This window comes from Perca fluviatilis, chromosome 14 (genome assembly GCF_010015445.1).
Source record: "Perca fluviatilis chromosome 14, GENO_Pfluv_1.0, whole genome shotgun sequence".
NCBI classification, from domain to species: Eukaryota; Metazoa; Chordata; class Actinopteri; order Perciformes; family Percidae; genus Perca; species Perca fluviatilis.
In genome coordinates, this window is record NC_053125.1 from 24476607 (window position 1) to 24485658 (window position 9052).

The 9052-nt window shown below is 40.2% G+C and overlaps 1 protein-coding gene and 1 long non-coding RNA gene across 2 annotated transcripts in view; one reads left to right on the forward strand and one right to left on the reverse strand.

Moving 5' to 3' along the window:
• The window catches only part of LOC120573135, a 563511-nt gene that overhangs the window by 107929 nt on the left and 446530 nt on the right, over window positions 1–9052 (reverse strand). The window lies entirely within an intron of this gene.
• Window positions 1–9052, forward strand: part of LOC120573092 (myosin heavy chain, fast skeletal muscle-like) — a 697218-nt gene that overhangs the window by 74190 nt on the left and 613976 nt on the right. The window lies entirely within an intron of this gene.

Sequence of the window (9052 nt, forward strand, 5' to 3'; positions counted from 1 at the left end):
TATAAGATCTTATCTATTTATCTTTTCGACTGGCTGATTCTCAAGCAGCCAGTTTTACCTGCCTGAGGAGGTCATCCTTTGTCACAATATGTGTGTATATATATGCTGCCCATAATAATATACTTTATTTCTATGCTGAAGACACCTAGTTGTACGTCCCGTTAAAGCCTGGTCCTGATGTTTCTTGTATTCTCTCTTGCCTCTCTGAGATAAAAGCCTGAATGTCCATTAACCTTCTGCAGATTTCATTCAAATCTAATCCTGATCCTGTTTAGGTGTTGTTTTTACAACATGCTAATGTTCCTGCTCTGTGTAGAAACAGCAGAGGTAACACCAGACTGCTGGGGATATAAAACCAGACTTCAGTTACTATCATCACACAGTTAACTTTTGACACACGAACACCAGCCCAAGCTATACTTAAAAAGAATCTCAACAACAGCACTACGAGTATGGCCATGATGGTGTAGAAAGCCCGCTGCTTTGATTGGTCAACTCTTTCCCTGTCCCCACCCTGTTCTCCTGGCCCTGGACGAATCAGAACGCAGAGAACAGAAAGACTGCAGAAGGAAATGACGAACAAGGAGAAAATCAAGAGGCTGAAATCCACAATCTTTGATACATCATCCAAACTCATCAGACCTGTTGCTCCAAAGCAAAGCAGCCAAACACAGCCAATGCTGATATTTCTGATTCTGATCCCTCTCTCTCCTCTCAGACTCAGGTAGGTGACGGGATGAACGACAGCCAGGTAGCGCTCCACACAGGTCAGCGTGTGAAAGAACGTCTCTCCGTTCCAATTAAAGCTCCAAAGAGAGAACCCCACAAAAAATACATTCACATGATCCCTGTAGATACCACAGCAGCAGAGGACGTACCCGAAGACACCAATCAGCTCCATGGCGACCATGTGGTAGGTGAAGCTGTCTGAGTGACTCGTCGTTGCTGCTGCGGAGGTGGAGCGATGTCGCCGCCATCGTTGGAGACCCAGGTAGAGGACGAGGATGCAGACAGGGAGGAGGAGGAGGATGTTGGTAATGTAGAATGCAGTAAAGATGAAGGAGCTTGGTCTGGTGAAGAAGCAATCCATGCCGAAAGAAAGGTTAGACTGGAGAAGGGAGTCATTGGCGGAGGAAGAGTTTACTGCCATATCTGGAAGAGAAAAAGACAATCAAATGGAGAAAAATACACACAAAATTGTCAGTATACTCACAAAATACTTAAAGGCATACTGATATTGTAAAATCAGTGGACTGCTCCTTTAAAGTTTCTGATGTAAGTCTTTAGGAGAACCTGGGCAAGGGCTTGCACTTGCACAGTTAATAGATAATGTGTCACGGCCTGTCCGTGACTCAGGCTGCTGTGTTTCCTTTTTTGGTCTTGTGTGTGTGTGTGTGTGTGTGTGTGTGTGTGTGTGTGTGTGTGTGTGTGTGTGTGTGCGGAGTGTGTGGGTAGGCGTGGCTTTCTTCAGGGCACCTGGCTCTCCAGCGCAGCTGCAGGTGATCTACTAATCAACCTCCAGCACTAGTACTCCTTTGATCCAGGCAGCCAGCGCCAGTTCGTTTCAGTCTACCTAGTGGTAACTAATCTCGGCCAAACACTCTAGTTCTCTAGTGAACCTTGTGCTATCAAAGTTTTTCTCCGTATTAACACTGTGTTGTCTATCTGTGCGCAGACGCTGGAGGTCTACCTCATCTTTGCTTCCAGCCACGCCACCAGCCCTGTGTGTTTTCAAGCCTGCCTCCACTCCATCACATCCACTCACCACCCTCCTAAATTGAATTGCAAGATTTCTGTTCAGCTGAACTTACATTAAAGAACTGTTTTCAAATTCCAGCCATCTAGTCTGTGTTCGCTCTTGGGTCCAAACCTCACCCTAACATAATATAACATAATGCTTTTTTTTTCTTCTTTTTTTTATTAGCACCACCAAATGCTGGTAGGTTTGGGCAGTGGGTTTGTTAAACAAAAGTTGTAATGGTCTACCTGTGAGTGCAAAAAATCAATGAAAAAATCTTCCACAACCCTACACCACTTATGCAATAAGAAGCTACTGTTTTAATGTCTGTGTCTTATTCGATTGCATGTGTTTATTCAAAAAGGAGCTTTGCACACATTAATCAGAGCTGTGTATTTGATGACTGCAGTGTTTTACATTTTATGTAGACTTTATTTGGGTGTTTACAGTGCTCATTTACATTTAAAATGGTTGGTAACCTGGTTCTTCAAGTCAATTGTAGCACACCATAGTCAACTTTATCCAAATAAAACAATTTCCCACAAAATAGTGGCTAGTGAAAATGCTGAGTGGCTGGTACCTTCGTATAACCACTAGCCACAGGGGCTGGGGAGCAAAAAAGTAAATGTCAAGCCCTAAAGATAACTTTTGTCTTCTGTTTGTTTCAGTCAACGACAATAATGTGGATATAAGAATATAATAATATAAAAAGGTAATAAGAACGGTGCCCGGATAGCTCAGTTGGTGGAGCGGCGCCCATATATAGAGGTTTGCTCCTCGACACGGCGGGCCAGGGTTCGAGTCCGACCTGTGGCCCTTTGCTGTAATTCCCTCTCTCTCTCTCTCTCTTTCTCTCTTTCTCTCCCCTTTCATGTCTTCAGCTGTCCTATCAAAATAAAGGCCGACAATGCCCCCCAAAAAATAAAAAAATAAAAATAAAGTAATAAGAACACCAACCTCATCAGTATTTGATGCTGGTCTTCCTCCCTCTGTGGACTTTTGTGTCTGAGTATCTCCTCCAACTGGAGTTTATTTGATCGGTCCATTAGATGGACAGTTGACAGGATTCAAAGTAAGTCAAAGCCTGCCGTGTATTCAAATCAAATAAGAGTCATTAACTGTTTTGCATGTTCATGTTATTTTAAAAGGAGCTGTACTCGATGTTCAGCGCATTAATATAGCAGCAACAAATATTTGCAATGTAAAGATATAGTGAAGTAATGGTGTCCTGAACGGAGAATGTCACAGTAATAGAATAAGTTATATATATATACTGTGTGTGTGTGTGTGTGTGTGTGTGTGTGTGTGTGTGTGTGTGTGTGTGTGTGTGTGTGTGTGTGTGTGTGTGTGTGTGTGTGTGTTTTTGGGTGACTGGGAAGGATTGTATGTTTTGGCTGGTCTTTAAAGGGTTGTGGTCACAGACAGAATGCAGACAAGATGTTCCTTTTAGGTGTTTTATTGGAATAAAGGTTTGTGTGTGGTTCTGAAACAGAGATCCAGGCATAAATCAGTCAAATCTAGACTCTAGAAATGTCAAATAGTTATTACATGTCTAGCAGGTATATAATAAAACATAAACACAAATAAGAGGTTAAATTATAGTTTTGTTATATATGACTTAAATGCAGTGTTATAATAAATGCTTATTACTAAGCAAATACAAAACTTAGAAATGCAGTAAGAATTTGCTGCACATTAACTGTAACAGACAGTTTTACCTGCCTGAGGAGGTCATCCTTTGTCACAATATGTGTGTATATACTATATGCTGCCCGTAATAATGTAATTTTCATTTCTATGCTGAAGACAACTAGTTGTATGTCCCATTTGAAGCCTGGTTCTGCTTTTTTTCTCTTGCCTCGCTGAGATAAAAGCGTGGATGTCCATTAACCTTCTGCAGATTTCATTCAAATCTAATCCTTATCCCCATTAGGTGTTGTTCTTACGACATGCTAATGTTCCTGCTCTGTGTAGAAACAGCAGAGGTAACACCAGACTGCTGGGGATATAAAACCAGATTTCAATTACTGTCATCACGCAGTCAACATTTGACACATGAACAACAGCCCAAACTATACATAAAAAGAATCTAAACCGCAGCACCACGAGTATGGCCACGATGGTGTAGAAAGCACTCTGCTTTGATTGGTCAACTCTTTGCCTGTCCCCGCCCTGTTCCCCTGGCCCTGGACGAATCAGAACGCAGAGAACAGAAAGACTGCAGAAGGAAATGACGAACAAGGAGAAAATCAAGAGGCTGATATCCACAATCGTTGCTACATAATCCAAACTCATCAGACCTGTTGCTCCAAAGCAAAGCAGCCAAAGACAGCCAATGCTGATATTTCTGATTCTGATCCCTCTCTCTCCTCTCAGACTCAGGTAGGTGACGGGATGAACGACAGCCAGGTAGCGCTCCACACAGGTCAGCGTGTGAAAGAAGATCTCTCCATACCAATTAAGGCACCAAAGAAAGTAGCCCACAATAAATACATTCACATGATCCCTGTAGATACCACAGCAGCAGAGGACGTACCCGAAGACACCAATCAGCTCCATGGCGACCATGTGGTAGGTGAAGCTGTCTGAGTGACTCATTGCTGCGGAGGTGGAGCAATGTTGCCGCCATCATTGGAGACCCAGGTAGAGGACGAGGACACAGACAGGGAGGAGGAGGAGGATGTTGGTGATGTAGAATGCAGTAAAGATGAAGGAGCTTGGTCTAGTGAAGAAGCAATCCACGCCGAAAGGAAGGTCAGGCTGGAGAAGGGAGTCATTGGAGGAGGAAGAGTTTAGTGCCATATCTGGAAGATAAAAAGACAATCAAAATTGTCAGTATACTCACAAAATACCTTAGGCATACCGATACTGATATAGTAAAATCAGTCAAATGCTCCTTTAAAGTTTCTGTTGTAAGTCTTTAGGAAAATCACTTATAAGCAGGGCTTGCACTTGCACAGTTAATACATAATGCATTTTTTTTTTAATTAGTACCACCAAATGCTGGTAGATTTGGGCAGTGGGTTTGTTAAACACAAGTTGAAATGTTCTACTTGTGAGTGCAAAAAAATCAATAAAAAAATATTCTATAACCCTGCACCACTTATGCAATAATAAGCTACTGTTTTAATGTCTGTATCTTATTCAATTGCATGTTTATTCAAAAAGGAGCTTTGCACATATTATCAGAGCTGAATATTTGATGACTGCAGTGTTTTACATTTTACGTAGTCTTTATTTGGGTGTTTACAGTGCTCATTTACATGTAAAATTGTTGGTAATCTGGTTCTTCAAGTTAATTGTAGCACACCATAGTTGACTTTATCCAAATAAAACAATTTCCCACAAAATAGTGGCTAGTGAAAATGCTGAGTGGCTAGTAGCTTCGTATAACCACTAGCATGGCTCAATGTATATATTTCTTATTATCTGTATTTATATTTTTCCATCTGTATTTATATCTTCCCATTCCAAGTACTTACTTTTTCAATATTATTTATATTATGGTCTCACTTAAATATAAATATAATTTATATTATGATTAATTACTTTCGCTGTTATGTAATTACATATTTTTCAATCTAATTTCACGTCAATTACTTACTTACATTACAGTATTTTTTTTGCACTATGGCCACCTCACTTTACTTAAATATTTTTTATATAATGCCACTTTACATTCATTCAGTGTTTTTTTTTGCTCATTGTCTGTTGTTTGCCTGTTTGTTTGTTCGGTTGTTTGTTGGTTTGTTTTTATTGTGGAAAAACTGCTGCTGTAATAAGTGAATTTCCCCATTGTGGGATAAATAAAGTATTATCTAATCTAATCTAATCTAATCTAATCTAATCTAGCCACAGGGGCTGGGGAGCAAAAAAAGTAAGTGTCAAGCCCTAAAGATAAGTTTTGTCTTCTGTTTGTTTCAGTGGACGACAATAATGTGGATATAAGAACATAATGATATTAAAAAGTAATAAAGTAATAAGAACACCAACCTTGTCAGTATTTGATGCTTGTCTTCCTCCCTCTGTGGACTCCTGTGTCTGAGTATCTCCTTCAAATATACTGGCTGTATATCACAGGCCCACTTCACCTCTCTGTCCAAGTTTAATTCAAATATGTGTATATAATTATAATAATAATTTTGGATGATAATGGTAAAATGAGCTTCTGTATAGTTTGTCTCGGTGTGGTTACTGTAGCCGCCACTGAGCGAGACAACACAGCTGCCGTCATGTTTAAAATGGAAAACAAAAAGTCTGCGGTGGCGACTGCCTGCTTGACCCTCCTTGACCTAATACATAACTAATCATCACACCTGCATGTCTAACCCCAACACTTATGCTAACTCTAATCTAGGACATGACAAAATGCCCACACTTTCCAAAAATGTCCTTACTTTCACAGAGAAAAGTATAAGATCACACTCAGATTCACAGACCAGGCAGGTGTGCTGGGCTGCGTGACACATCTTGATTTGAATAAGCACCAGTTTTAGTTACAGGTCATTTGATTCCTGTCAAGCTGACGATAGAGGAAGCTTTGTTAGTTCTGTAGGAACTACCAATATAAAAATCTACAATTCAGGGTTTATTCAAAAAGTAGTTACACCTCTTACTCTTACACAATGGACGTTTATACTTGCACAGAAATAAATACAAATACCAAATGTCCATATGTAGTTTGACAGTTTAACATTAACAATTATACCAAACTCAAATCTCTATGTTTTACGTCTTACTGTTTTGTGTTATTGTCTGAACATTTTGTGACACCTCCCCATTGCACTAACAAACGATAAACACTGTACATGCTCACGGGAATATATTTTTAACAAGGGGGTGATCTCCATTATAAGTGCATGTAGATGACTATGTTTCAAATAAAGTCATCTAAACGCCTATCCTGCCTGCCCCTCAGAAACAGCACCCGTCGGAGTATGTTACCCTCACATATCCCCTTTTACCATGAATCTGCAGGTCATCTTCTCCTCCTACCTGTCCTTTAAGAGCTTCTCAGTTACTGCTGCTGCTATATACAACCTTATGTAAAACTTGTTATTGTGGTGTGCCCCAAGGTTCTGTTCTGGGTCCTATTCTGATCTTTTTGTACATGCAAATAACTGCTTTTCTGATGATATTCAATTATACATCTCAATTAAGTCTTAAATGTACACACTCTACAGGCTTTTATAAAAAAGGGCAGGTGATTTCCTCATTTGTGTGTATACATGTCCACACTCACCTAAAGGATTATTAGCAACACCTGTTAAATTTCTAGTTGGGGTTAGGATGCTGGTGGGCCTGGAGGTCAAGACCCATGCCTGGAGAGGGTTACTTGGGGTTAGGAGGGAGGCTGGTAGGCCTAGAGGTCAAGACCCAGGCTTGGAGCCTGTTAGTTGGGGTTATGAGGGAGGCTGGGGGTCGTGGAGCATGATAACCCAGGCTTAGAGCCACTTACTGGGGCTTGGAGGTGAGAAGGGGGTCAAACACGGTATTAGTATGGTGTTCCTAATAATCCTTTAGGTGAGTGTATGACGAATCCGTTCTCATTCCCAACTCGTCAAATACTAGCTTGGTCGGTGGCTCTCAGTGACAGGTACCAACGCAAAAATCAACCTTAAGCATCTGTATTGAACGTACCGGGCATAGCAGCAGCTGGACCGTGGCGCTGTAAGATGTTACAAGAGCGAGTAGTATGAGAGACCGAAAATGGATGGATCAAATTTTCCCCCAGGAGACATGTTTCACATGTCAGTTAAACATACTGTATGTTTTTGTCTGTGCCTTTCAAGTACATCTAACCTCACAGTCCAGTGTTAAGAAAAAGAGCTTGTTTGACAAATTGTGTATTTGACTTGTACGGTTGTAACACATCATGTTATTTGAAAATACAATGTGCTAGTTTTGTGGTTCATAAACGTGAATAGCTAGAGACGAAAGAGAAAAGAAACATAAACTGAGCTCATTTATGTGTGTAACTTTGTTTAATTTAACATCACAGTGCATTGTTAGTTCCTGAAAATAAATTACTTTTTCTGAAGTAACAATTTGGGGCAACATCATTTAATTATCTTATTCAAAAGATGATCATCATATGAATCACCATGGTTAGCTACTAGCTTGTAGCCATCCTAAACTTAGAAGGAAAAGTAGATTGTTGGGAAGGTTTTTGTTCACAGAATAAGTTATCATAGTCTTGTATGTAGCTTTGTATGGGTATATTTACACCATGTGTTTTTATAAATAAACAATTATTAAATTTACACCATGTTTTTTTGTTGTCATTTTTGGCACACTGCTATCCTCGTCTAATGCACAAAACAAGTCCTTTAGCCAATTTTGCTGAAAAAGAGATCTTTGTGCAGTAGTGCGATGCCACAGCATAGTCGGGATGTCAGGTATGGCAATTCAGACCTACCTCAATTAAAACTTTGACATAGAAGCGACAAAACTTTTGCCAAAGCGAGTCCTTCTACACCTCAAGAGTCCTGTATCTGCGGCCAGATGGCAGCAGTGTAAGGTGTGGGTAGGTTGTTCTGATCACTGTTTGTGAAAATGTGATTGTGATGTGTTTCAGTAGGCTACATGTCACTTTGTTTATATGTTGTTTTTATTGGAACTACTAGGTCTACGACAGCTGTATGATAAGACAATATGTCAAGTATGCAGCATTTAAGTCCAAGGCAAATATCCGCCGTAAAATAGTTGTACGAAAAAAAAAAAAACTCAGATTAGACAGATAGTCTAGCTAGCTGTCTGGATTTACCTTGCAGAGATCTAAGGAGCAGTTAACCATAGTCCTCATAAATCCACCGGAGTTTAGAATTACAATACAAAGAAAGAGGAAGGGGACGGACATCTGTGAAAATACATGCATCCGGCAGAATTTCCTGCAGCACCGGAGCAATCCCAGAAGTGGAACGTCGAGAATATAGACTAAACACATTGTTGGAAATGTCTCAACCTGGAGAGTAGCATTATGTCAGTCTGAAGAGGATAGATCATTCCTGTTAATATTAATATATTATAATAACATTAACCTCTGAACCTCGAGTACATGTTTGAAGGCTTGTCATTTAGCAACAGGACATCCTAAACACATAGGACCAGCTGTTAGAGAAAGCACTTGACCTCAGCTCATGTAGATATGGTCACCAAAGTGTACCCACTGGAGGGGCTGTCAAATATGGTAATAAGCTATTTTCACCTTTTTAAAATCTAATGACACTAATATGTTCACCATCCCAAAACCCCCAGGGAGTATTTAAAATTCTACACGGCCAACTCGAACCCTGACCTCCTAAGTGAAAGTTA